This window comes from Chlamydotis macqueenii, chromosome 22 (assembly GCF_036417535.1).
Source record: "Chlamydotis macqueenii isolate bChlMac1 chromosome 22, bChlMac1.mat, whole genome shotgun sequence".
In the NCBI taxonomy this organism is placed as follows: Eukaryota; Metazoa; Chordata; class Aves; order Otidiformes; family Otididae; genus Chlamydotis; species Chlamydotis macqueenii.
The window spans coordinates 3,957,278-3,984,632 of record NC_141577.1 but is presented as its reverse complement, the minus strand read 5'-3'; positions in this window follow the sequence as shown (position 1 = coordinate 3,984,632).

Sequence of the window (27,355 nt, the reverse complement as noted above, 5' to 3'; positions counted from 1 at the left end):
TTTTGGTTTTCATGAAGAAAGAATATGTGTTCCCTGCAGTACTGGCACAAGAGTAGACACCACCTGTATCCTATCGAGTGACGGATGTAGTCAGTAAGATACGGAAGGTGTTACATATTCTCGGATCGTTGTTTCTTCTGGAGAGCTGTATTTTCAGTGACCCATTGTCCCATGTTACAACCTGTACCATGTTCTTGCCTGGCTTGCCTGGCCTGTTAAACATTTTCACGTGTGTCTCTGTGCTTCTCTGGTCACTATTCTCAGAAATAAAAGAGGTAGACCCAACAAAGCCCGGGGTATTTTGCGAGCTAGTTGTGCCTTTTTGATTACTTTCTCAATAGCCGTAGCATCTGCTCGCCATGTTGGGGCTGCAGATTCCTTTACACGTGCATTTGAAACACACTTGCCAGCACCATCTCTTGTCTCAGATTCATTGCAGAATTTGTGTGTGCTTCTTAGCCTGAGTTGGGATGTTCAGGTGGAAAGGGAACACTAGTGATTGCTTTCTCTTGTTTTCCCACTATAGAGTTGTCTTTCCTTTGAATACCAGTATTGGTGGACTGTCCAGCCATTTAACTCTGTCTTCATTCTCAGCTATCTCTAAGTTCTTCCTTTATTTCTTCAGGAAAGTACTCTTTTTCTCTTGCTTGCATAACATGGAACAGTTCGTTTCCTCTCTCCTTCCTCCAAGGTTTTTGAGTGTGCAGATGTTTCCTAGTTAGTTATTATTTAAGTGAGCAGCTTCTTGCTAACATGTTAATTAAAACTCGCTGTCCGGAATCTCTTGGTACAATTTGCAGTGTAATCTGTAGCCTCTAGTGCATCATTGTATCTCTATTAAAAGGAATTCTGTGTAATGATGCTGGGATTTAATTAGTTTCTTTGCCAGTGTTGTAAAACATAGTGATAAATGAGCTAACAGGTCCATGGATCATTATTCTACTAGAGATGAGCTTATTAGCTGATTATGAATCATTAACAAAGTCTACATGGGATTTGCTTATCTAATTCAACACAATATTGAACATTGAATACTCTACATTCGTTTCTTTCAACTGACAACATTGTATTTAGATTGTAATCTGTGCTTCCTTTATTCGGGGGGTTTTCTTCGTTAGTGTTGAATTCTGATTACATTGCAAGTGCTGTGAGAAGACCTGGTGTCCACCTGTGACGGACCCATCACAACAGATCTGCGTTGGGAGGTCTTAGGCAGTGTGTGTTTTTAATTTGGGTCTGAGTATGTCTGTTTATTAATCATCTGGCATTACAGGAAAGAAAGAAGGTAAGACTCAACTTACATTTCGTAAATAATACACTAACTAGAGAAAAGTGAAATCCAGTACCTGCTGGAACTGATCCTGGAGAGGGGGGCACGCTCTCACCACAGTGAGTTTTTGGTTTGGGGCTGGGGTGTGGCCCGTGTAGCATCAGCGCCCTTCTCAGAAATCATGCAGGTTTGTAACACAGAAGTGTACTTCATAGAGAATCCTCACCTGAGAGATTTTTCTGAGAATGAAATGTTCAGAAATTTGGTGCTGTGAGTTTATCTTCAAATAAATAAGACGGAATTTCAGGAGACTTTTCCAGCTCTCATTGTGTATTTGCAGGAGTTTGAAGTACATTCTCGCCTTGAGCCCTGAAGCTCACCTTCTAGCCAAGCCAGCCTTGGTTAGATAGGCTTTAGGCTGTTTTCTGTGCCTTAAGGTTAATTTGGGGTTATTGGAATTCAAGAACAAACATTTTCTCTCCTGAATTTTGTTAACTTCTTGTTTTTAAACAAATTTGTGAAAGGACATGCATGTACTAGAAGTGAGAATATGCGCTGTTCTTATGTTCAGTTGTTGTCTCTTCCATTTAAATTTAAAATACATGCAATTAATGAAAATCAGCTAAGGAAGCATCTCTTCCGTTCCAGTGCATCGCAGGGCCTTAGCAAGTGGAGTATGTGTTGTACTTCTGTGATACCAGACCAGCAGAGCGAGACCACGCCGGGACGGTGACACCGAGAAATTACCACGTGTGATTTCCCCAGAGCTCTGTTGTGAGCACTCTTAGCAGGTGGGTCCCAGTTCACCTCAGCCGTGAGGCGGCTGGTCAAGGACTGGTGTTGCAGCCAGGCAGAGCGCATCTCCAACCTCTGTGATGCTTCCTGTGAGGGCTCTGCCAGTTGGAAAGAAGGAATTTCTTTATATTTCTAGACTCCTGTTTGACTAGGAGTGCTAGTACTGTTGGTTCACCTGTGAGATTTGAGCAGGTTTCTTACAAAGTGATGAAGTTTGTGATTTTTCAGCTGAGAAAATGGGCTATAATATGTTGTTACAGTGTGTATGTTAAATAAGAAGCTAAAAGATAGGAAAGCTTAGCATGATAAAAATTCCGCTGCATCAAATGTTGGATGTGGGCTGCAGGAGGAGTCCAAGCAAGTGCTCTGTAGAAGATCTCACTGTAACTCTTCAGCTTTGAAACTAAGAAATGATAGCGACAGGTAAGTTTTTAACGGAGACGAATGCACAAATGTAGTTTGTTTTCACAGCTTTGTTGATTTTTGAACCAGCAGAACAGAAATAATAAGTTTCATCCCTGTCCATTTGTCTAAACTCTTTAAAGCTTCTTTCCCCAAGTGCATAACGCTTTTCTGTATCATTCATACTCTGGATATGTCTTTATTTAGCCAATTTATTGCTATGATTGTTATCAGTTACTCATTAAGAGCCCTTTGTACAAATAGAATCATAGAATCACAGAATGGTTTGGGTTGGAAGGGACCTTCAAAGCCCATCCAGTCCAACCCCCCTGCCAGGAGCAGGGACATCTCCAACCGGATCAGGTTGCTCAGAGCCCCGGCCAACCTGGCCTGGAATGTTTCCAGGGATGGGGCACCCACCGCCTCTCTGGGCAACCAGTGCTCCACCACCCTCAGTGTAAAAAATTTCTTCCTTATGTCCAGTCTGAATCTACCTCCCTCTATTTTAAAACCATCACCCCTCATCCTGTCACACCAGGCCCTGCTGAACAGTCTCTCCCCACCTTTCCTGCAGCCCGCTTTGGGCACTGGGAGCCGCTCTCAGCTCTCCCCGGAGCCTCCTCTTCTCCAGGCTGAGCAGCCCCAGCTCTCTCAGCCTGGCCTCACAGCAGAGCTGCTCCAGCCCTCTCAGCATCTTCGTGGCCTCTTCTGGTCTCTCTCCAACTGGTCCATGTCCTTCTGATGATGAGCTGTTGTTTGTAAAGTTCATTTGGCATAACCTGCCTCGTGTACTCCGTACTAGAAAATAACATGTTAGGGGTTACAGGGTTGGGGGTATGAGGTATAACCAACAGGCACATGTCTTTGGTTCTCAAGCATTCAAAGACATCTGTAGAGCATTGCCTTGCCTGTGCTGTGCTTTAGGTGTTCTTATCCTGCCTTTGGACCACAGCTGGAGAGAAATGGGGGTTGAGAAATGGGTATTCGGCCTTCTCCGTCCGAGATCCCCTTGGCTCGAGTGCCGCGTGAGGATGTTGTGTGTTCTTTTTGGAAGGCAGGCTCTGTTGCTTCATGTGCTTTTACTCTGCTCTCAAAAACGTAGCTGTCAGTGGAAATAAGCTCTGTGGGATCTGCCTTAGTTACTTCTGCGCAGGAGACTGTTAATAATTCTTCAGGAGATATCCTAGCAATGATGTAAAAAGAGGATGGTTGCTGCCATCGTACGGAGTTAAAAAATCAGGATGTTCCTCAAAAATTGGCAACTGGAAGTGGATACAATTTTCGTGTGATTCTAGCAGGATTCCTCTCTTACGAATGTGCTATTTCGAGCGCCATTAATTCTAATCCTTTCTGATCTTCTGTTTGTCGTGTCAGAGGTAAATATTACTGGGTTTGTCCCTGCGGGAGCAAAGAGCACACTGGTTTTGTTTCTATGTTATTTTCTTTCACTGAGACAACCTGTTATTCCTTCCTTTGGAAAAGATTTGTAAAATGACAGATGAATTTCCAGCAACAGTAACATTTCCTACTAGTTAGGGAAACAGGTTTGTGTTGCAGTGATACAGCCGTGAAGAAAAACAGGAGAATTGGAAGGGCATGGTTGAAAATACAGTGGGAGAGTAACAGCAGGTGCAATACCAGAAATTTTCAATATGCTTCGTGGTGCAACTGGAAAAGTTGCGTGTGTAAACGCATGCCCTTTACCTTCCTTTGGAGGCACAGTACCTTTTCAGTCGCACACTGTCAGTGCTCATGAGTTACAGTTTCATTAGCTGCGCTCAAATCTTTATATAATTGCAATTTGATCTTGTACAATAATTTATTAATTTTAAACCACTTATTCAGTTTCTAAATAGGCATCTTCTTATAAAATAACTGAATCTGTTTTATTTGAGATTTTTATAAGCAATAAATTGGATACAATGTCAGTATAAAAACGTCAAGTTGTTTTATTTTGTAATTAGGATTAAATACTTGCTCTCAATTTTTTTTTTTTTTTGTAACAAAGGCATGTTAATCTTTATTTTGAGCAAAATACTTGAATCCTAAGAATCATCATGAATGACATTTTCCATGTCAGTCTCTGTACCGCTCGGGAAGCAACGTGACTGTTTATTTTGTAGAACCCATTCCGATTTCATAAGCAGTAGGATATGGACATTTGAATGAATTGAAACAAAGCGGGTTAATTATTCAGGGACCTCAGACTAAAATAAGTTAAGTGACAAATAATTCATCATGCGCTCTCATTATAACCTGAATGTCCCTAGATTACTGTGGGTATTGCCCCTCGCTCTCGGACCAGTGTTTTCTGTCTGATTAGAGGTTTCTTTTTAGCATCTATTTTGCTATTTTCTAAAGCAAGGTCCCTTTTTAGAGATACATTATTAGATATCCCTACCTTGATAGGGATAAAGCTGTACTTCTGCTAACAGAGTTCTGGTTTCTGGGCTTTGGAAAGGTCACCTAAAATGTGGTTAGGCAATAATCTGTGAAGATCATTATTACTACCTCTGTAAATATATATACCAGCCAGCAGCAGAGAATACTAACTTTCCGAGGAACATCACAAAGCTTTATCTTCTCAAGGTGATGCCCTTTCACAGAGGACAACGCGTGGCTCTTAGTTCAGCAGTTCTGTCAAGTCTGAGGCAGTCATTTGATTTCACTTTTATACATATGCTTAGGTGTTCAGAAAATTACTGTATGTAGAAGAGAAGTCCTGAATACTGTAAGACGAGGTCAACAACAAGGAGGTAGATTTCTAAATTCTTACTGTTGATGTCTTCTGTGATCTGACTTTACTCTGACTTTGACGTACTTCAGAGTAGACAGCAACGTGCACAAATCCGAGTGCTGTTCCACTGTTTTAATTTCCGTTTTAAAGGGTCTCATGCTTGTTCAGAGTTGTTCATGTGCTGCAGATGAAACAGTAGTGCTAAATGTTTGCATTTTTGTCTCTTGCCAGAGGAAAAGGCTAGTTTGGTGGGGTTTTTTTTTGGGGGGGGCGGTTTAGGGGGTATTTTGGTTTTTTTTTTTTAACTTTTTATTTTATAAGCATCTTTGAGTGGGCTGAGTAGAAGCAAAACCCAAGTATAATTTATTCTGCCTAGTGTTTTGTAAGTTCTCTATATCATCCATCTTTTGTCTGTCTGATCATACAGAAGAAGATGTTTCCACCTTAGCAGAAGCCAGCAAAGTAAGTCTCATTGAGAAGGGGACAAATTTAAACCAAACGATTGCTAGTTCCAAATAATCTCATTAGAATGACATACAGAAGAACATGGTTATTCATCATTTGTCCCTATACGTGTAAGTTTTGCATCATTTTTAAAGATCTGTTGTAACACAAGAGCCATTATAGACTTGTTGCTCAAGTTACAAGTTCTCTGATCTCTTTGACAGGTCTAGTCTGGATACAGGCAGCATTATTACGCTGTCTTCTAGCCTCCAGAGGCTCGTGTCTTGCTTGTAAGCAGTATTGCTTTTCTCCTGTGCAACAAGGAGTTTTATTTTTGTAGACTGTGAACTCTGGGGATTGATTGTGTCATTTTATATATTTTATGGAATACAGAATGATAGAATCACAGGATGGTCTGGGTTGGCAGGGACCTTCAAAGCCCACCCAGTCCAACCCCCCTGCCAGGAGCAGGGACATCTCCAACCGGATCAGGTTGCTCAGAGCCCCGGCCAACCTGGCCTGGAATGTTTCCAGGGATGGGGCATCCACCGCCTCTCTGGGCAACCTGGGACAGTGCTCCACCACCCTCAGTGTAAAAAATTTCTTCCTTATGTCCAGTCTGAATCTACCTCCCTCTATTTTAAAACCATTACCCAATGTCCTATCCCAACAGGCCCTGCCGAAGAGTTTCTCCCCAGCTTTCCTGTAGCCCCCTTTAGGTACTGGAAGTCTCTGAAGTCTCAGAAATGCTTAGGCCAGATGCAAGTTTCACAGCTATTGGGCCAAATCTCTGAAACTACTACTTAATTTATGCTCAGACATTACTCATGCAAAACTGCCACTGAAGTCGATGAGATTTTTGCTTGGTTTGAGAAGGAGAATTTGGCCCAGTGTTTTTAAGACTCAGTTGACACGAGCTGCAATACGAGGTGAAGGAATTGAGGTAAGCCAAAGCCCCCACGTGAGTCAAATACCAGAAGGTTTGCAGCCAAGTCCATCTGACAATTTTAGAGCATTTAGTGTTTTTTCGTTCATGGTTTTCATGTCATGTTTTTACACAGTCGTAAAGTGGTAGAATCCTAACCACAGCACCGTCCTCACCTTTAAACTAAAGCAACCCAGTGCAAGAGAAATAACCAAACAGGTCCGTTCCGGCCTGCTTCTTGTAGAACTAACGCGGTTTCCCCAGGAATTGTGGAATCCTACATATGGGTTTTAATTAACTCCAACAGGTATTTAATGGAGATTTAATAAGACAGTTATTGTATGTTAATTAAATGTCAACTGATTGCTAAGAGGTTTTTGCAATTATTGAAGTTTACTAATTATCTGATAGATAAATCAATTTTCCATGTGAATAACTCACCTCTGTGTAAGCAATAAATATGCTGGTAGATAATGTGGATTGTCATACCGAAATGAGGGATGTGCTGTGTGGAATAAGCTTCTCGCGTCTGTCTGGTAGAGGCAGGAGGAGAGCAGATGACCGCTCTTACGCTTTGAGGGTGTTTTCTTGCTGAAGGCAAGGCAGCGGTCAGCGCAGGGACGCGGAAGCAGCTCACATCTCTCCACTTCTCCTCCAGGGTCTCAAATGAAGATCGTCCTGTAGGAACTAAAGAAGCTATCACGTCTTTCTCTTCCTTTCGGAACAAAGACTCCATTCTGATGTAGATTGATTGTCCTGTGTTGGGAATGAGCGCTCTGGGACAGGAGTTCTGTTTTCGGAAACATTTTTGGCATCAAGCGTGTGTTTGGACCCGTACACATTGCATCGGTACATTCTGTGTATTGCCGATTATTAATCAGCACTCAATGTGTTAATGAGGAAAGGAACTGTAATCAGGTCTGATTTAGCAAATTAAATACAACCCTCAGACTCTTGATCAGTTGCCAGGTGGTGAAAGCATGGGTGACACTTTTCTTTTTTTTTTTTAAGAAAAGGAAAAAAGCTATTTCTCTAGGAAAAGGATTCTTACTGCTAATAAAAAAAATATAGGTCTTTGATGAACTTCCCCTCTGACAGTCCTGCTGAAGTCCTAATTCGTTAAATAGAATACTCCAGATATTGCAGCTTTTACAGGGGGTTAAGGAGTCAGACCACTTGAGCGATGCAGACAATTGCCTTAGAACGTAAAAGTTTAGATTTTAAAGCAGAACACGTAATACTGCTGTGTAACAAAGTCTGTCTGTGTGGGACAGTAGCACAGAAATGGGACTGAGAAGCACGCAGAGTATTTGAAGATTGTGTTGAACTTGTAGAAACAAGTAAATCCTGTATTCCTCAAAATGAGAGGGAAGTGGAAAGCGTGTCCTTCTCAGTCAGTGCTACCAAAACCGCAGACTCATCCTGCAGCGGAAAAGAGTGATCGTGGTGAAAAGAACTACTGCTCCGAGCCAATGCCAGACGAAATAACAGCCGTGACCTCTGATGTCAAAGGGAAAGGCGCTGCTTTATTTGTACAGAAATCTTTCTGGAGCTCAGCTTGGGTGGCAGGCATGCTCTATCCCGCTCCGTTCAGGATTAGTGGATTATCGCTGCTTCTCTCAGCAGCCCTGGGCCCCTTGTCATGGAGACTTTGTATGTCTTTTGGGGCTTCTCCCCAAAAGCCATTGTGCTGTTCACTTGGAGGAGACAATAGCTCGGAGGTGCACGTGGACCAAGTAAACCTAATCAATAATATGGCGCAGGAGGGTGACAGAGTGCTGTCAGTGCCTGATCAATAAATGCTTCCTGCTGCCTCCTGTGCGTCAGGCATGTTCAGTAAATAAATGCGATCCCTCTAAAGATAATTTGGCACCAGACCTATATCAATTGTCTTTGTTTTATGGCTTGACTAGAGATATTTAAAACTTAGGTAGGCAGCGTTTCAGCCAATTTAATCCTTCTGGTATGCATATAGTAACCACAGAAATTGATAAAGCATCCTTAAGAAGTTAAGTTTCGATATTTTTCTACTTGAAAAATGGAAATTATTGAGCAGCTACCAATAGAGAATTAAGAAAAATAGTTTGTTTCTTTTGCAGATACATATGTATGAATCTTTGCGGTCTTCCTGGGGAAAGTGGTGTCTGTCTTCCACCCTGAGAAGAAAGGACCGCCTTGTGGAATGCTTCCATTTGGCAGTAAGCATGGCCATGCTTTTTTCTCCCTTACCTATGTTGATTTCCAGTGTTTACAATTCATAAGTTTCAATTAAAGGCTATAGCCAAAATATTTAAATAATTACTGAGATACCTAAGTGTAAGCTAGCATCTCTTGGCAGCTGACTCCTTAGAATGCATTTTAGTCTGATGAATATGTCTGTCCTAAAGAGCTTATTTTGTCAGTAGCTGCTGTTATTGCTTGAATGGAAGTATTTCTATAGAAGTTTGAATTTGCTTCATTCTAAATAAGCTCAGTGGTCTGATTAGTTTCATTATGCCCTTAAGCACTGAGAGTTACCTGCTGTTAACACCCACCCACTCCCCTCACATGGGGTTCCAGAGAGCAATTTCTTCTCCTTACCAGTCCTCTGAAACGAGGCTTTACGCTTCTCCTCTCTGCCGATGACTAACATCAGCTGGACCAGATGGTTGTTGTAGGTCCCTTCCAACTGAACTATTCTATTCTTTTCCGAATAAGAGAGTGAAAGAAGATGCTGTGTGAACACTGTCACTAACTTGGGTCGCTGAAGCTTGGCGTACCCCCTTCTCCCTCAGGCTCTCCCTCTTGCAGTAAACCGAGGCGCAGCGGAGGCTGTGGCAGGGAACTGCCTCACGCCATCCAAGAACGCAGCGGTGCTGTAAATGGAAATATCAGTCCTGTAGCTTGAAAAAGGGATGCATATCCCTTTCCCCTTATCATCGTGGTGCTTCCTGTGGGATAGGCTGCAAGATCCTTTCATCCCATAGCATCCTCCCTCCTGCAGGGCAAGAGGAATTCTGCCTGTAAATCTCTCTAGCTGCCAACTGCCTTTCTAATAGGAGAAGACAAGTCAGTTTTTGGATTACAGATGAGGAAATAGGATGTGCATGTTAGGTTCTTCCAGGAGCTGTGTCAGTTTACTCACTTGCGCTTTTCTCTCTGGGAAAGCCCCTCATTGCGATCTGCGTTCGTCGGTTACAGAAAAAGCATTGGACAGGTTTTTCCTGAGGCCTTGACAGTGAATCTCCAGAGGCTACAGATCTCTCCCCTGCAGTCACAGAAATGATTACAGTACAGTGTAGAGGCACCCAGTATAACTTTAGGCTGGCTGGCTTACGTACCAATAATGTTTTACTTGCTGTAGTGTAAGGCCCAGTCTGGACTGATATTTTTGATGGGATTTCCGTGGAGGTTAAAAGGCTTAATTCAAACAACGCAATGAATACCTTCACGTGTGAGAGCCTTATTGCCACAAATTAAAGGAAGAAGACTGAGGGAGGAGTGAAAGTCCTTGTAATGTGAGCTGCTGGAAGGCCTGAATATCACTTAAATATCCGAGCTCCACTGAGACTGGAGTGGTCTTTTAAATCAATGTTTCATCATAACTGGGCGGTTCTGCAGTGTGTTGTCTTAATAAATTTAATGCTTTTAGCAGCAGCTGTTTACTGTATTTAATTTGTCTTATGTTACTTTCCTCCTTAAGTGGAAGCGTTTGTTGGTGTAATGTAATAGCAATTCCCCCTTGTCCAGAAACGCAGTACTACCCGTAGGCCGTTAGGTAAGGATATGCCATTACGGTGTTCTCCCATATTTGGGGCACTAGTAGAACTCTCTTCGTCATGTGAAGTGTTCAGTGACACGCTGCTGGATTTAAAAGAGATTTCAGACCTTTTAGTTCAATGATGAAAATGTATGTAGCTCTGTGTAAGAGAAAAGTCAATCCTTTGGTTTGGAGTAGTGCCGGTGAATATTTAGAAAACAGTTGTCCTCTTTGATGTCTCACATGTTGCTTTCCCTGAACCACTTGCAGTTCCTGTGCTGCTGTTGGAATTCCAGATTTCCTTATAAATATTTCTCAGTGTAAAGACCAGTGAAACTTAAAAAACCTTAATCTCACGGATGTTTGTCCTTGTCTGTTTTAATAGTGAATTATTTTCCCTGGACTGCCAGATCCTTTCCTTTCTTCCCCATCCCAAGGGTTCACTTTGTGAGAGGTAGAGTTGCTATCATAAGCATCATGTGCAGGTTCCAAGTAAGCGATGCAACAACGCAGTTTGAACTGCAACCTTATCCCTCCCTGGCTCTTCCCATCATGTTCCACGCTCACTTCTTGCTGGTGGAAACACAAGCACAACTCTTTCGGTGAAGCTGGAGAAATGGGGCCCCCAGTCTGTGTGAACTGGCCACACCTATCTATCAGCTCCGAAAAGAATATATTTCTGGTAACTACCATTTTCATGTTCCCTTCATGTTTCCCAACTGCTGCCTGTAGGTGGGAAGCAGGAATGGAATGGAGCGAGTGCAGGACCACGCCGTGGCTCTCGGGTTTGTGGGGACGCGGGATGAACTCAAAAAAACCCAACAGCAGACAGCTCCCTTTGAGCGTGGTTTCATTCTGACAACTGAACAACTCTGACAAGTTAAAGAATAATTCATCCTAGGGACTAAACGCAGAGCCTTTTTGAGCTTGTTCCCGTGTCCCCCTGTTTTGTGTTGTGTTCTCCTTGTACTACAGGAAGGTGCAGTGAAGATGCTGTGAAGTGTAGAACCGCGTGGAGACTAGAGAGCTAGAATGCAGCTGCCTGGCCCTCGTGTTGATCAGAGCTGTTAAAGGGACATTTGTTTTTCATGGGAGATCCTCAGGAAAGTTCTTCACAAAAATACTGTAGCTTTTACTAAGATCATTTTTTGATTAAAGAGGAGTGGCACACTTCGGTTGTAACTGGCTTTTAAATTTAAGCCACTTTTCTCCTGAGAAAAGTTTTATTTTTCAGGACAAAACACTTACTTTTCTTATCTAAATGAAAATAACCCATAAAGAAACCCTAAGATACTGACTTTTATGAAATGACATTTTAATAAAGCAATTCCAGTCCAGCAAGTAGCGCAGGGCTGTGGTAACAGGAACAGATATGACACAGCCGCTTGCTGGGTGCGTCCGTTGATCTCAGCTTTTCTCCTTTCCTCGGTTATTTGCCTAAGGAAACCTTACTTATGGACTCATTTTTCTGAAACCTTTGGGACATGAGACAGCTTACAATTTTTAAAGCAGAAGAGAAGTTGTACGGGAGAAGAATACGGTAAAGTGAATGGAAACCAAGTACCTGGGCGCACTAAGTGAAAGAAAACCAATCATAATTCTTCATTTTCTTTTAAGGTTTATAAAATTAGTGTTTTAACTCACATACATGCACGTTTTACCTCTTGCTGCTTTAAAAATGTTTTAGAGGCTACACTTGTCTCTTTTTATTGGAAAATATATATACACGCAGGTGCGTGCGTGCACATACACGTGTTTGCTCAGAAATTCCTCCTCTTGCCTCTGTGTGGAGAAGTTACGTCCCATTAGTAGGTTGCTCACAATTGTAAGGAATGATGCAGGAAGAACAACTGCATTAACCCAAGATGCCTGTAAATGTAATAGTAATTTAGCTCTTAAATACAACTGGGCACAGGATCCACAGGTTTCCTGTCAGCACCGTCTTCCCAGCCTTTACTGTTTGCCCCGGCGTCATCGTTATTGTTCACCATTCGGGCGTTCTGTATGCCGAGCACAAAATAGCTAAATCAGGAACTTTAGGCTCAAGTGAGAGGGTGAATTCTAACCTCTCTCTCCGAGCCAGCCCCCGGTGATTGGTGAACCCACTCTTTGATTCTGCTATATCATAGCTTTCTTTTCTCCTGACTAGGCCATTGTCGTGTTGCTGTTGACCTCTAACCCCACAAACACAAACCTGAACTCTGGATTAGGCTTCCCAGGGAATAAACTATGGGCAAAGTTGAACTACGAGCTGGAATGAGGGGAAATGGTTCCCGCTGCCATAGTAACCTGACCCCGCACTGTCTGCCTGGAACAAAGACGGTTTTCTTGTCCTTTTTTCTGCCCCTGTGAGTGTTTAAGCCCCCCTGCTGTTTCTCCACTTGGGAGGGGGGTGAGGGCTGTGAAAAAAGAGGTTGCTTTCCCGTGCTCAAAGTAGGGCAGTCATCTAGGGAACTGGGGAGTCAGGCGACCAGAAAACAAAACAAAACAAAACAAAACGAAAGCAGAGGTGGACAGCCTTTTGGTCAATAATTTGAGGTTGGATTTTGAATTTCACATGATCATCCCAAATTCTAGGTATTGCAATTTTTAACTCAGTCATTTATTTCGTGTCCAGGCCTCCTCATGTTGTCTTAGGAAAATTCTAGCTAAATTAATGAACCTCTGGGAAGCTTTTAACGTACCATAGCCCTATGGCCAGAGATGGGGACCTCAGACTGCGGTAGACTTCAGCGTTTGGTTTTTGCACTGTCATAGTTTTAATTAGGAATGCATGATAAATGATTTAAGTGATGATGCACAATAAATATGGAGTTTGGTTTTTACACCATGCAGACTTCAGTAAGAAGACTGAGATGAAGGTTTATTCTGGAATAGGAGAAGGAAACCAAGACCCCTTTTATTTAAACTGCCCTAGTGTCATTCATTTCCATATTATCCTGCAATTTTGGAACACTTGGTAGATCCTTCATCGTGATAGTCAATGCTCTCATAAGTTTGTGTCAAAATCATGTTTTACTTGAAATGTTTAACTGGAGATCATCTCACAGATTTGCTTCCATTTCAATTTTGGAGAGCTCTGTCAAAAGATATTAAAGAAAAAAACCCAACCCAACAACTTGCCCTTTTTGCATGCGGGTGTTTAGAAGACTGAAATAGAGGAGACTCTCAGTCTCAATGAGTGAGCCTTCCTGACCGGTCACATGAGGAGAACCTGACATGCTTTCTGTAATCCCATGTATGATAGAAACGGGAGTTCTTCGTATTTGCTTTCTTGATACTTTCTTCAATTAATCTTGAAATTGATCTGTAATCCTGGGTGTGTGCGGTGTCATGCTCAGGTGGCTGGTGTAATGTAAATAAATGTGAAGTGAGATGTTTAAAAAAAAAAAAGAACAGTCCTAACTCCACATAAAAAATGTGCTCTCAGCTGCGTGCTGTTGCCGAGGAATGAGATGTTGAAGCTGTCGTAGGTGCATCTGTGAAAATGTCAACTCAGCACCCAACAGCAGCCAAAAAAAGCAACCGCGAATGCTTGAAACTGTTGGGACAGAAACAGACAGCAAGTGGAAAAGGGTTGCTGCAGCAGCGTGTCTGCAGCCTCCTGCACAGAAAATATGATGCCGTTCTAGGGCCCGGGTCTGAAAAGGAGGGAGCAGAAGTGGAAATGTACCAGCGAGTGAGACCAGCCATAGACAGGGGCCTTACAGTGTTTCTGTAGGAGAAACAGGAGCGAGGTAGGACAAGGCATCAGGGGAAACGTGACAGTGACAGAGAGAGGCTAAAAAAGATGGATTGTGCGCTGCTGCTTTCAGCGAGCAGTCTGGAGGGCGTGGGATGAAGCTGTTGTTTACCGTGTACAAAATTAACAGAAGGAGTTGTAGAACTTCTCACGTTGGCACAGGTGACCTTGGGCTCAGGCAGCCCCCAGGCTACTAAATATTAGAAGGTGGGAAAGAATTTGGGAGAAGAGTCACTGCGTAGTATGCCTGTCCTTAGACTCTTCTTTAGGCGCGAGCTTTTCACCCCTGCCAGGGACAGGCTGTTAGACTGGGTCTTCACCGAAAAGACCTTCTCGGCAGAGCTCGGGGTGCTGCAGAAGTACCAAATGGGAGTTAGTAAACACCACACAGGTTCACCCAAGCTCTGTTGCCTGCCGTAACTTTTGCACTTGTAGTGTCAAGTCATCGTTGTCTCTGGACAACGTCTTGATTTAGACGCAGGAACAATCAGGTGGAAACCAGTAATGCCTGCTTCAGCAAATGGCACCATCTCAAATTGATTGTGATTCACTTGATTTGCATATGTCTTTACATGAGGGGAAGGGTCAAGGGAGGAGGGCTGAGTTATGCATTTCGTATCGATGATTGTTAAATACTACTCTGTCACCAAATCGGGGCTTTTTCAGTAATGCAAGAAGCATTTACAAGTGGTCTCCAGCTGCTTTCCTTGTAAATCTCTGAAGGTAAGCCTTAAAAAAACCCAACCAACCAAACGAAAAAAAAATCCAACAAACAAAAAAGTACCAGAGTGAAAAAAGGTACTGGACAGGGAATGACAATTTTGGATGAGTAACGATAAAATCGTAGGCAGGCTTTGCCCTGAGTCTGTGTTGTCTGTGGTGGAATCCCCCGTCCCGTCCCAGCCGTGCGTTCCTCCGCTGTCAGAGAGCAGAGCTGGGTCCTCTGCCTTAAATCGGGGCGAGCAGGAAGCCCATTTTGATGTCTCTCCTCTGGATGCAAAACCGTCTTGCAGAGCAAGGAATCGGTGGCTGAAGAGATGCCAGCAGTGTGCTGCTGGAGTGAACGCTGGTCCCTTTGTCCAGGAGATAAACTCTTTAGAGTTCTGTAAAAACTCCAGTAATAGAATGTGTGGGTGTCATAGTTCAGCCCTGGTTGGGACCACCTTAGGCCCCCCCCTCGCCCAACAAAACCAGATCATTGGGGATTAATTGGTTCTGTGGACTTTAACTAACAGCTTTTCACCTAAAGAAATGCTGTGCAAAATTATCAGATCCATTGTCTTTTTCCCTGTTAGTTCTGCTCCTCGTGAAGGGAGACTCTGTCTCTCTCTAAATCGCACATGGCAAATCCTGTCGTGTACAGCTGGCAAGCCCTGTGTGAACCAGAACCAAGCCTATCACCTGTCTTTAGTAAACCTAGTAAATGTTTACATAATTTCATATGATATTTTAATTTCATAATTATTTTCTTTCTTCACAAATGGCTCATTTTTCTCTGCAAGACAAACCTCTGAAGTGATCTCCCTCCCTTTTGCCTTACCTTCGTGCTGTACCAGCCTGACAAGTCAGGAAGCGTGAAGTGCGGTGTTTGCCCTGTGTTTCTGGGACTGTTTGTTTTCATTTTCAGAGCAGCACATCTTCCTCACAACCTGATACTCAGTCCTTCATCAGGCTGCCTGCACATGTGAATGACAAAAGCTGTTCTTGTAAGCTGAATCCTGTGGCTTTGTATTTAAATTAGCGTCCAGACTCAGTAAGAAGAGCTGGAAGATAATTTAAGGAAAGTTTTCTCTTGAATAGGTACAGCTTAGGAAGTCCTGTGCGATAGCTGCAGGTTCCATTTCCAGTCTCTGTCGGCGTTGTGCGCGTGGTCGGTGTGGCGGCGGCTGGCGGCGTGCCCTGAGGAGCGCGCGACCGTGGGACTGAGAGCGCGGCACGGCCTTTGCTGATGTCTTCAGCTTTGTGGTTTTAGGTCAGACCCAAGTGGTGCTGGAGCATTTCTAGTCAGCTAATTTGCTTTGCTTTGTGGAGTTTTTTGTTTGAGGCGGTTTTGGTTTTGTTGTTAACACACACACACACACACGCGTGCGCACAGAAAACCCAACAACACACACCCCCTAAAATCTGAGCAGATTCTTTTCACTGTTTGAAAACAGAGTTTTTATGCTCAAACCTTGGAACTGGAATTTCCCACTGTGTCCAACAGTCAAGAACAGGCACCTTCACCTCCTGAGGGGCCCAAGGGTGTGGGTGCCAACGAGAAATAAAACATGAACTGTAGGGTACCGTGCAGTTGTTAGCCTTGGATATTTGTACCACCTGGAAAAGTCATTGCTGCTGTTCAGTCCCAGTTTATGGAAGGGAAAAGAAGCACGGAAGGAAGAACCTGCCTGAATTTGCAGCAGTTCATCTTGGAGTCAGGAGAGGTTGTCTGGTGACGGAGTCGCACCTCCCAATGCCTCCCTCTGGCCCGGCGCGTCTCCAGGTAGGAACGGGAAGGCAAACTTAACAGCTGGTGCTTCATAAACTCCCTGCTCTCCTCAGCTCCACAAAAGACCTTGCTGGCAAACCCAGGGCTGTCTGTAATTGGAAGCTCTTTTCTCCCTCTACCCAAATTCCGTTCTTCTGTTCTTGCGTGTGGCCTCTGTCTTCCTGTCCCTACCACTAAGAGACCTCGTTATCTGCAAGCCCCCTCTCTTTCACCCTGTGTTTCCCCGCAGAGATTATACTCTTCCCAACACAATGGCTAACTGTAACATGTTAGAAGAAGACACTGCTAAGAAATGAGGGGAAGAACCTGAAAACCTAAGGAAGAATTTTCTATTTTTTTAATAAAAGAGGATTCCTTTCCTGCTTTTGAGCATGGCCCCTACTTGTCACTTCTCAGACTCCTCCCCATCTCATCTTCTTTTGCAGTGTTTTGTGTTGCCCGGCAGCCCCGTGCCAATGCCATGCTCCCTTTTAGGGCGACGCTCTACTGTGTCTTGCGTGCCATTAGTGGTCAGCTGGGTGAAGGGAGGAGCAGTGAAGAGGTATGGCTAATTTGCACCACGACAGACTTCGGGGAGCAAAGGAGGGTAGCCCTTGTAGGGCTCTCCAAATGACCTAGCCCATTTTCTGTCTCTGTCTCAGCTTTTGTTCTATCATGTTGTCACTTCCCATTCATCTTTGAAGCGTGTGATAAGATGGGGTGTTGCATCCTTCGCCATCCTGCAGCTATGGAAAGTCTCCTCTGGGTTTCTCAGAAGAGCAGCTTCAAATTATCCTCTCATTAGTGATGATACATCCCTTTTGAACGCCGTGCCATTCCGTCGTACCGTTTCAGCGCTGAACATCAGGAGATAACTGCCTGCACAACATATGCCATTACTCATTAAGGGAGCGTTCCTGGATTATGGCTGAGGTTTAATGTCTTGTTAAAGATGTTTAACACTTACAGTTTTGTTTTTAATTTAGGAAGCAGCATGATCAAAGTGCGCCCTGAGAATTTCTCTCCGATTTTGTGAAATTTGCAGGTTGGCCTGTTCAGAGGAGGTGATCCTTAAATTGAATTGCAGCCCTCCAAGGCGTGTTTGGATGTCAAGCACTGCCATGATCTGACATGTTAATGGCTTTGAGAAAACAACGTGTTTCAGAGGTAATTGCTGAAGCAGTGAGTTCCCAGCAATATTTTACTTAAAAGAAATGTGCTGCTTCTCCACTGTGAAGACTGGAACAATGACACTGAACAACTGAGTGATACAAATCTCTGCTTGCCTTTTAATGGTCATTAAATTCTTCTAATAGACTGGAGCAGGACCTCTATCCCATCCATTGTTTGGAGCGGAGGATAGCATTAGAATCGGATATGATGTTGTTATTGTAACTGGACTGGGAATTTATTTTATTAAAAAAATATATTTTAAAACTCATAGCATAAACCTGAAAAAAACCTGCTTGAATTAAAACCTCAGCATCTTCAGTTTTACCGGGTGAACTCACCCAGGGCAGTGATTCATATGCTGTTGCTACGTGTTCAGTGCTTGTCCTCCACCCGAGGAGTTTTGAATGAGTGACTAACGTACCATGCAGGCACAGTCATCCCAAATCCAGATGTCAGCTTGCTTGATTCCCCCTTTCATTTCTTTCATCCTTAGCTGATCCCATCTTCTCTCATCCCACCTCTTTCTTCAGGGCCTTTGTTTTCTGTTTGTCTTAAAGGCGAGCCCGACCAGCGCTGCTGTGTCCACCGGGATCGGTGTTCGATGCTGGGATTCAGGAACACTGGATTCCACAAATGGAAAGATGCTGGACATCATCTGCTGTGACAGGTGAGTCACAACGTCTGAACGTACTGCGGACCCTTTTATGAAAATTAACGGTAGTAAAATACCCGTAACGGGAAAGGGTCTGGCCAGGCTGGATGAGGCTCTGAGCAACCTGATCTGGTTGGAGATGTCCCTGCTCCTGGCAGGGGGGTTGGACTAGATGACCTTTGAAGGTCCCTTCCAACCCAAACCATTCTATGATTCTGTGATTCTAAAAGGGTGAATTAGATCCCCACGGTGAAATGTTCGGGTGCTGCGGAGATGTAGAGGGCTCTTAGCTGGCTGTCTGGGATGATAAAGGCTAACTTCCACACAGCCTGGTCATTTTGCTGATCCTGGAAGGCGGTGCACTTCTGTTGAACTGAGTGGAGAGATGAGGGCTATTTTTAAGTTGTAACTGCATACCCTACCTGACAAAATCAGCTTGCTGGCTGGTACTGCGCTCTTCACTGCTGCTTTGGCAGAGGCTGGCGGGTGAGATTACAGCCGGCGTTACAAATTCTGCCTTTGTCATCTGAATTCTTTCTAATGTTATAGATCATGCACTTTCTCTAGAGCCTTCTAGCTTGCATATGAGCATGTTCTTTCTGTTTTGCCAGGGAATTTCAGTGTCTCTAAGTACTTCTTACTGTTCTAAAGGTCCCTGGACTTACTGCATCCTAAAATCAGGATCTCAGCGTATTTTGGTTACTTAACATTAGATTGTCAAATGCCAGTTTTCTCAAGACTTCAGTGTGCAAAAACGTTGGTTGAAAATGTTAATCTTGAATTAAATTTCCTTCAAGTCTGTATTTCCAGATCTTCATTTATCAAAACTTCCTTTTGATCATATATGTGTGTTGGTATACATGTGTATGTATTAAAAAAAAACTGGAGAATTTCTCTACTTCTACCTTGATTTAATGCTGTTAAGCATGTCATTTTACTTACATGATCTCTTAGTAGAGGGATGGCTGCCAAAGCCGTGCTGCTGTCAGAATTACAGTGTTTGTGACCGTGCCTGGAACTGTTCTGCGTGGTATCCGGTGTCTGAGCTAAAGCAACAGAAACAAACTCCCATAGCGCCCTTGAGGAATAATTTCAAGGTCAGTCATTAAAAGGTGAGGTGGCTTGCTCTATAAATAGAGAGTGGAAGTAAGATCGTTGCTAGCCTTTAACAATATGTGCAGGAAGGTTTGAATCCGGTCTCAGCGTTGCTCTTAGAAATTCATCTGTCTTTGCAGAAAGGATGGCTTGGGAAGGAATCGGTGAGAGCGTGCGCGTGGCATCGGAAGAGAGGTTCATGGAGTTAAGCATAAACCTTCTCAGGTCTTGCAGTCGAGGGGAAAGGAAACGGGGACTTGGGAGTCAGCAGGGTAAGTGTGGGTAATACCCAGCGTGAGAAAGCGGGGGAAGGAGTTGTCCCCTCAGGGTGCTCTGAGCCCAGGAGTGGGGCGGTGATGCCGTCATACACATGATCTCTGCAAACCAAGTGAAACACGTTTTATTAGCTTGTGAGCAATTTCTCCTTCTACAACAGGGATCTACATTCTGCTTTTTTCCTCTTCCTCACTCCTTGGATCCCTGAACATCAGTATCACTTCTTCTGCCCTCCGGTGCGCGTTTGTGTCAGAATTAATCACGCTGCCAGGGGCCAGTAAACAGTAAATACGAAGAGCTTTAGTAGGAACTCACATTAAATAGCATCTGAGCAGTCCTAGAGAGTCTGCCATGCAAGAACTGTGCTTGTGGTTTGAGATTTAACATCTCATCTCTGTGTATTTCCTCTGGTCAGAAGAAGTTGTTTTGTTACAAAGCTGTTACGATCCTGGTCATTTCCTAATAGGAGTGAGCAAGCGACTCAAAATTATGAGGATATGAGTAAAACAACAGTAAGAAACACTGAAGCAGAAGGCAGCGCTTCCCCTGAATAATTTGCCTGGATTGTTAACGTGTAGTAAGGTAATAGTTTAGAACAGATACAGACAGATGCAGTTTTTGTGGGTTTGTCTGTCTTGGTAGCCATCACTACTGGTGTGAAGCATTGCAAGGGTAATCTAATTTTTTTTTTTTTTTTACCAAAACTGGCTTTAAGACTATGCACTAGATAACAAAACCACAAGATTTCTTGGGAATAAGCATATTTTAAAAAATAAAACAAATTTAGGCATCTTGTTTGCTTTCCGGTTTCTGAATTGCCTATATTTACACCCATTGTTTTTTGTTGTTTTCGTGTGTACGCGTTAGAAACTTTATCTTTTAAGGAATATTACTCTGTGTCATCATCTGGTCCCAGTATTTATGATTAAATATAGCAGAAAATATGACAAATTGCATGATAAAATTCGGTGCAACTACTGCTGAAATTCACCTGTACGTGGAGTCACCACTGATCTCTCACTTTGGTGCAGACCTGACACCCCTGCTTTGTTTGTTACTTACATTGGCATCCACCAGTTCCAAATTTGATGTCAAGGCCTGCCTTTGCATCTCCTGACTGAAACTGAAGCGCCCAGTTGTGATCGGGTTATTTCCTCTCGCTAGCTTTGTGTCAGATGTCCTCTGCTCTCAGCAGCTCTGCGCAGCGGATTTTAGAAACATCTTTCTTCTGTTTGAGTTACACACCTGCAAAGTGACTAAGGACAGTAAACCACGTTCTTGCCTTCTCTTAGACTAACTTTCTTCATTATTTTTTTTCTTTGAACCACCTAAGCGTAAGGAAAGAATAGAATCTCTTATCACTAAAATATGGAAGCTTATGAGCTAAAAACACATGTAGTGCTAAAGAACAGAAGAACTTCTGGTTGCTTTTTGGGCTTGAGCCAGGAAGGCTCAAGGCAGTAGGGGCCAAAGGCTTCAACCTGTCTGGAAAGATCCCTGTCTCACAAAGAAGGTATTCCCGATAGAGAGGTGGACTGTCATTAGCAGCTCTGATGAGGTAGGAAATTGTGACCAATTTGTGAAGGTTTTTGCTTTTAAGAAATAAGGTAATACGATTTTTAATTGTAGCAAATTCATTTTAAAACCTAAAGTTTTGGTTTGTTTTACCATTTTACCTGTGCTTTAAAGGAATCAAGATGAATATTTCTATGTATTTTCTTGTCTATGCCTGTGCAGATGTGGTGTTGCCATCCAAATGTTAGTAATTAATATGTCTGCTTGTTTTCGACTTGCAATGCGCACCGATGGTACACAGCTAACTGTGGCGGCTTGACCAACAGTGGGAAATGGCATGGCGTTTACCTGGGCACATGGAAACCTAGCAAGTAGAGAATTCAAGAAATGGGACTTCTTCAGTCCTCATTGTGTTCTGTCTTCAGAAGTAGCAGAGCTGAGTAAAAATTATATCTTGATGAATACTCTTCCTTTTATTTGCTCTCTCTTCACAGACTTCCCTAAACCAACAAGGCGGCATAGACAGCAGCTTTACGTTTTCTCTGATTTATTGTCAAGGACTTCTTTCAAGACTTCTTTCCATCACTCTGTGCAGTGCGGTAGCATCTCTTGATGGAAACGAAGCTTATTACCCTCCTAACTCTCAGTCTTCCATCTTCTTGTATCCGCAGACCCGAAGGGTGATAAGTCAGCTCCAACAATGAGATGAAGATGTCCCAATGCAGAAGGTGCCCTCCATTGCAGCCCTGGGCTTGTTTCGCAGTCGTTGTGGTCTGAATGTTATTGTTAACCTATAAAGCACCAAGCTGATTAATTAGATGCAACAATTATAAATAGCTGAACCAACCTTGCTTTACCAGAAAAAGGAGTGAAGTGATCAGTCGTTCTTGCTGAATTGCTAGATCACCTGTCTGTGAATCTGCGGCTGAATTGTCTGGAGAGCGTTGTGTATGTTCTGGTACTTTTTCAGGGGTAGGTAAACTTTGTAAAATTCCCTTTGTTCTCTAAGTGCTTCGAGAGCACTCAAAAAACTGTGCTAGTTAGTTGGGGTGTAGGAAATCGAAAGTCTGATGCTTTCCATAAGAATGCAAAGTATCTGAAGGTTTCTATTTTTTAGCATGTTTGGGATGAATACTTGAAAAAGGGTTAACCAGCAGCCAAACCAATTAATTGCAAGATCTTCAAAGCAAATCAGATTTTTTAATTATATCAAATTAAGGTTATTAAAAGTTAAGTTCTGAACTGAGAGCATTTTCTGACGAAAGGTGCTGCAACATCATTATTTCTCCCCAAAATGCACTTACTGTACATTTCTCAAAGCCATCAGCCTTGATTGAAAGCTAATGAAAAAGCTGTCCTGCGTCAGTTTATTCCTTGTATCCATTAAGAATAATTACGGCTGAACAATTTTTGATGCCTGTAACCTTCGCAAGTGTTGCTAATGGCATTATAAATTGCTCCTTGTCCAATGACTACAGTCTGAAGCTTAATTCAAAAGCGCTCTGTCAACAGGGCTGATTTGTGTGGTTAATGAGTGCGTTTAAAACAACAGCCTCGGCTCATGCATCCTAATGTCGATAAGAGGATGTGGTTCAATAAAGAGGCTTGTCCGTAATAATTAGCAGCGACAAATGCTCTGGATTAGACCGATCGCAGCATTAATGACTCTGCTTTCAGCCCGTTACAGAAGAAAAAAAAAAAGTTTCCAGCTCTAACTTTTGTGGGCTTAGATTAAACTTTTAAAGAACGGTTGTCTGTAAGCCAGCGGTGCAGCTCACCGAACACAGATCTTGACTGCACGCTGTGTCAGGAGAGTTACTGAGCGGTCTGAGCCTCTGGAGAGCCTCTCATGACCAGAGTTAGATTTTTCTGAAAACATTTTTTTCCAAATGCGTATGGGTGAAATAGTAGAGCAAATCTGCCTTCCACCGTGTCTAGGCTACGGGCGTCGTAGTGTTGTTAGACGTGATGGTGTTTGCATGGCTCTCCCAGGTACTGCCTGTTCTGCAGTTTGGTTTTGCCTTCAAGATACATGAAGTCAGTGCTTGATTTTAAAATACATTTAGGTTTTAGCGTGGGGAAAAAAAATCCATCAGAAGAGAATCCATGAGGTACAACTTAAACACTGTCACTCATATGCGGGGAAAAACTCCTTTTAAACTGAAGCCTTGGTACAGATCACCTGCATCTGATAAACCAGTTACTAGTGCTGCCATCTGAGTCTGTGTGTTCCCTTCAGATCCTGGCATGCAAGTTTCGTAATTGGAGAATCTGGGAACAAAAAGCAAAAGCGCAGGATGTGGAGTGTTTTCTCACTCCCTCTTTCCCTCTCATCTCTCTCTTTTTTCGTGTGTACTGTGTTTGGTAAGAGTCGCGAATGATGGAAGCTGCGCGTTGGGATGTCAGGAAGAAGACATGCTGTGATCTTTTTGTGATATGGCTGAGAAATGGGTTGGGATAGCATTTTTCTTCTGTGCTGAAGAAGTCTTTCTGCATCATGTATGGATGCTGCAGTAGCAGCTGTGGTAGTTCCAGAGTTAACAATCCAGTGCAAACTTCTACCGGAGCTTTTCCCAGTGAGGGAGCGAGTGCACGGAGTCACCCCTGCAGTCTCACCTTCTCCTGGGGTTAGGAGGAGGAGCAGGAACCTTTGAAAGTCAATATATCAGCTAATGAAGGCGGCTGAAACAGGTTTCCTGATGAAAAACTTGAATTTGTCGGTTCTGTCAAAGATCAAGTGCTTCAGACATCTCAGAAGCAGAGGGACATTGTGCTAAATCTTGTAATTTTTTTTTCTAAAACAAACCCAGACAGAAATATTTATAGACATTTTTGGGATATGGATTCTGCTGTACCTCATCTGTGGACCACTGAGTTTGGTTCAAAAATGTTGATGATAATGCCTCAAATATCTCACAGCCTAATCCTATGACACCTATCTCAACAGAAAATAAATTAATCACATCATTTAGAAAACAAAAATCACAGCGCACAATTACAGAAATACATTTTTTCATTTCCTTAACCTAAAAACATGGCAGGAAATATTATAGAAGGCCAAAACCCTGAGGAAGAATGAGTGTATAAAATATGGGGTTTCTGTTTGAGACAGAATGGCTTGATGTTTCAGTAAAGCTGGAGACTTTTCTTTAGAAATAGTGTTTTGGGTTTCTTGCAAAAACGTGTTATGATCTTTTCCTGTCAATGAGTAATGTAAAAAAAAAAGTCTGTTCTTGAAGCGATTTAAATTGTCAGTAATCAAACAGTAATTGCCCCTTTATATCTGCAAGTGACGGTGATTCTAATTGATACCAATAACAAAGACAAAGGAAAACACCTGGATGTGTCCTGGTTTAATATTTAAATAAACTTTCATTTTTCCATTCTCCTTGATATAAAAATGTTCCTCTTAATAACATCATGACTTAATAGTTTAAAAATTTGTTCTTGTTTTGCTAAGACAGTAATTTATTATTGTCTTTGCATTTTTTGCCACGTTGCTTTTCTCTAGTTCAGATGTATTGAAAACACTAAATAAAACTGGACTTCAACTCAAATACAAATGTGCTCTGAGAACAGGACATATAATGCACAATAGTGCTTCTCTGAGGTATGTATAAGCAGATACCTTCTTTTATTGCTTTTACAATTTTTCTTCCTCCCTCAGCTTTCGCTTCTCCTTTTTCCTTTAGAGTTTGGTACAGAAAAAGAAAACTGCAAGCGTAAAGCAAAAAGGCAGCTGAAGGGTTAGGTTCAAAACCAGTCAAGTCAGTGGGAGCCTGTAGAATCATAGAATCACAGAAGGGTTTGGGTGGGAAGGGACCTTCAAAGCCCACCCAGTCCAACCCCCCTGCAAGGAGCAGGGACATCTCCAACCAGATCAGGTTGCTCAGAGCCCCGGCCAACCTGGCCTGGAATGTTTCCAGGGATGGGGCGTGTAGGCCCATTAATAAAATTTGACCAAAAGAGAAAGGAGAGGGAGCAGAAAAAAATGAGCATGCAAGAGACAAAAGATCTAGAGCAGAAAAAAAGAGAGAGAGGCATTATCACCTTACTCAGACAGGAGCAAGGTGGCTTGACCGAAAAAAAAATGCAAGGAACTTGTTTTACTGCCTGTCAGAAGTGAGAAAACCTGAATAACAGAAATATCTTTTAACCAATTGAGTTTTTTAATGTGTTTACTTACGCCGCCTGTGTCTTGTTTCAGAAGAAAAAATGAATAACCTGTACCTGCCTAACTGACGATGTTACATAGCTGTGATCACATCGTATTTCTCCCACATTGCCTCCTTTCCGAACGGAAACGGCTTGTCGGTTCAGTGTCTCCGTATGTGACGTGTCTCTGGTGTCTCTGTGACTGCTGTGTCCTTCTTTACCTTACCTACCTCTGCTAAGATTTGGACAGTTGTGTCCTTTTTGAAGGCGTCATCCAAATAAACTTCTAGCTATCTTTGAAATTAACTTCAGAATAAAGTACCAGAACTTCACGTGGCTGCACAGACACAGTGGAAAACCAGCTGCAAGCAAAACTGCCGTGAATGTCTCTGAAGATGTTTCCCTTTGACAACTCACAGTAAGCTTTCACAAAATATAAAATAATGTATTATAGGATAAATGCTAGAATCAAACAATAATTTATTTTGAATCAGAGCAGTATAATGTCCATTGTTTTAATTGTGGCCTGCTCAGTGCAGACTCTGTTATCCTTAACGTGAGGTGTCACCAAAAATCCAAGAAGAGGAATAATCGGATTTTTATTTTATTTTTTTTTAACTGGAGTACAGTAGCTCCTCCATATCTGGTGTTTGTTAACAGAGTTTGATACCCTTTGTGTTGGTGCGTAGAGTTACTGTGTTAGAGTTTAGTGTGTACTGAAAAAAAAATCAGGTTGGAATAGATTAATTCAACTCAAAATAGATACAGTCTGGGATTTTTCGATGCAATTCTCAGATGCCAGAGTGAGCCATAAAATCGTTTCCCGATGCTCCATGTTGTCAGCAAAGACATAAGTAAGACGTGTTACCACCTCTTCTAGGAGGAAAGGAGTCACTTCTTGGACAAGGGAGTGGGCACGTTTCGGAAAAGTTAAACTGAACATTCAGAGTGCCGGTCAGTGTAAGCGAAATCAGACAAATCGGTTACCTGCTGTGAAACTGTGCCCTCAGAAAGCTCTCTACAGGAAGGGATTTACTTACTGAGAAAAAGTCTAAATCCGAAACTATCATGAAAAATCAGCCCGTTTGAATAATGGGTTGAGAGTAGTGGTCCAATGGTAGAAACCATGAAAATGATGATTGCTTTCTGAACACTGTTAATTGAGATCGTCTCCTCCTCCGCACTGAGTTGTGCAACAGACTGAAACAACTTTGAGATCCAGTCTCACCTGTGGCAGTTTTCTCTAGAAGTTACAAATCTTTAATAAAATCTGAAGTGCTACAGATATTTTGGAATAGTTCTGTGGTGAAAAACTCCTGACACCCTGGCAGGTAAGAGCGCTCTGACGTCCCAGCTGCTGCCTGCCCTTCTGTAACACACCGTTCACTGCAACGGGGCTCTTGCCCTGCCCCTTCTCAGAAGTCATGTGTTTGCAAAAAAGATTGATTTAATTTATTTCCTTTAAAACCAAGATGTTAAGAGCAACCTTCATTCGGTTTGAGTGAGTATTTACTGTGATTTTCATGATACTTCCAACTGGCAACAATTACCAGATATTTTGCTTGTTGCTGTTTTACCTTGACGTTGTCCGTGTCAGACGAGCTCCCGTAGGCCTTTCGAAGGGCTCTCCTTGAGACCTGTGAGGAGCAGCAGGGAAGAGAGATGGGGCTGAATTTGGACAGAGACTGCTTTATATATTGTTCATGCCAGGCAAGTGAACTTTTTTTTTTAATATTGCAAGAAAGAGTTGCATTCTTTTAAAGATGCGACTGAAAATGGTGTGGGGAATGCCTGGAGTTATCCTGATGCAGAAAAGAGGCGAGAAAGCCTGGACTTAGCACTGCAGAACTCTGAGCAGTGATCCTGAGCCCTTCCCATGAGCGGTGCTGGCCGATGAGAGCGGGCGAGCGAAGGCCCAGTTGGGGTCTGGTTGCTCACCGTCCGGTTGGGAGCGTGGCTGAAGGC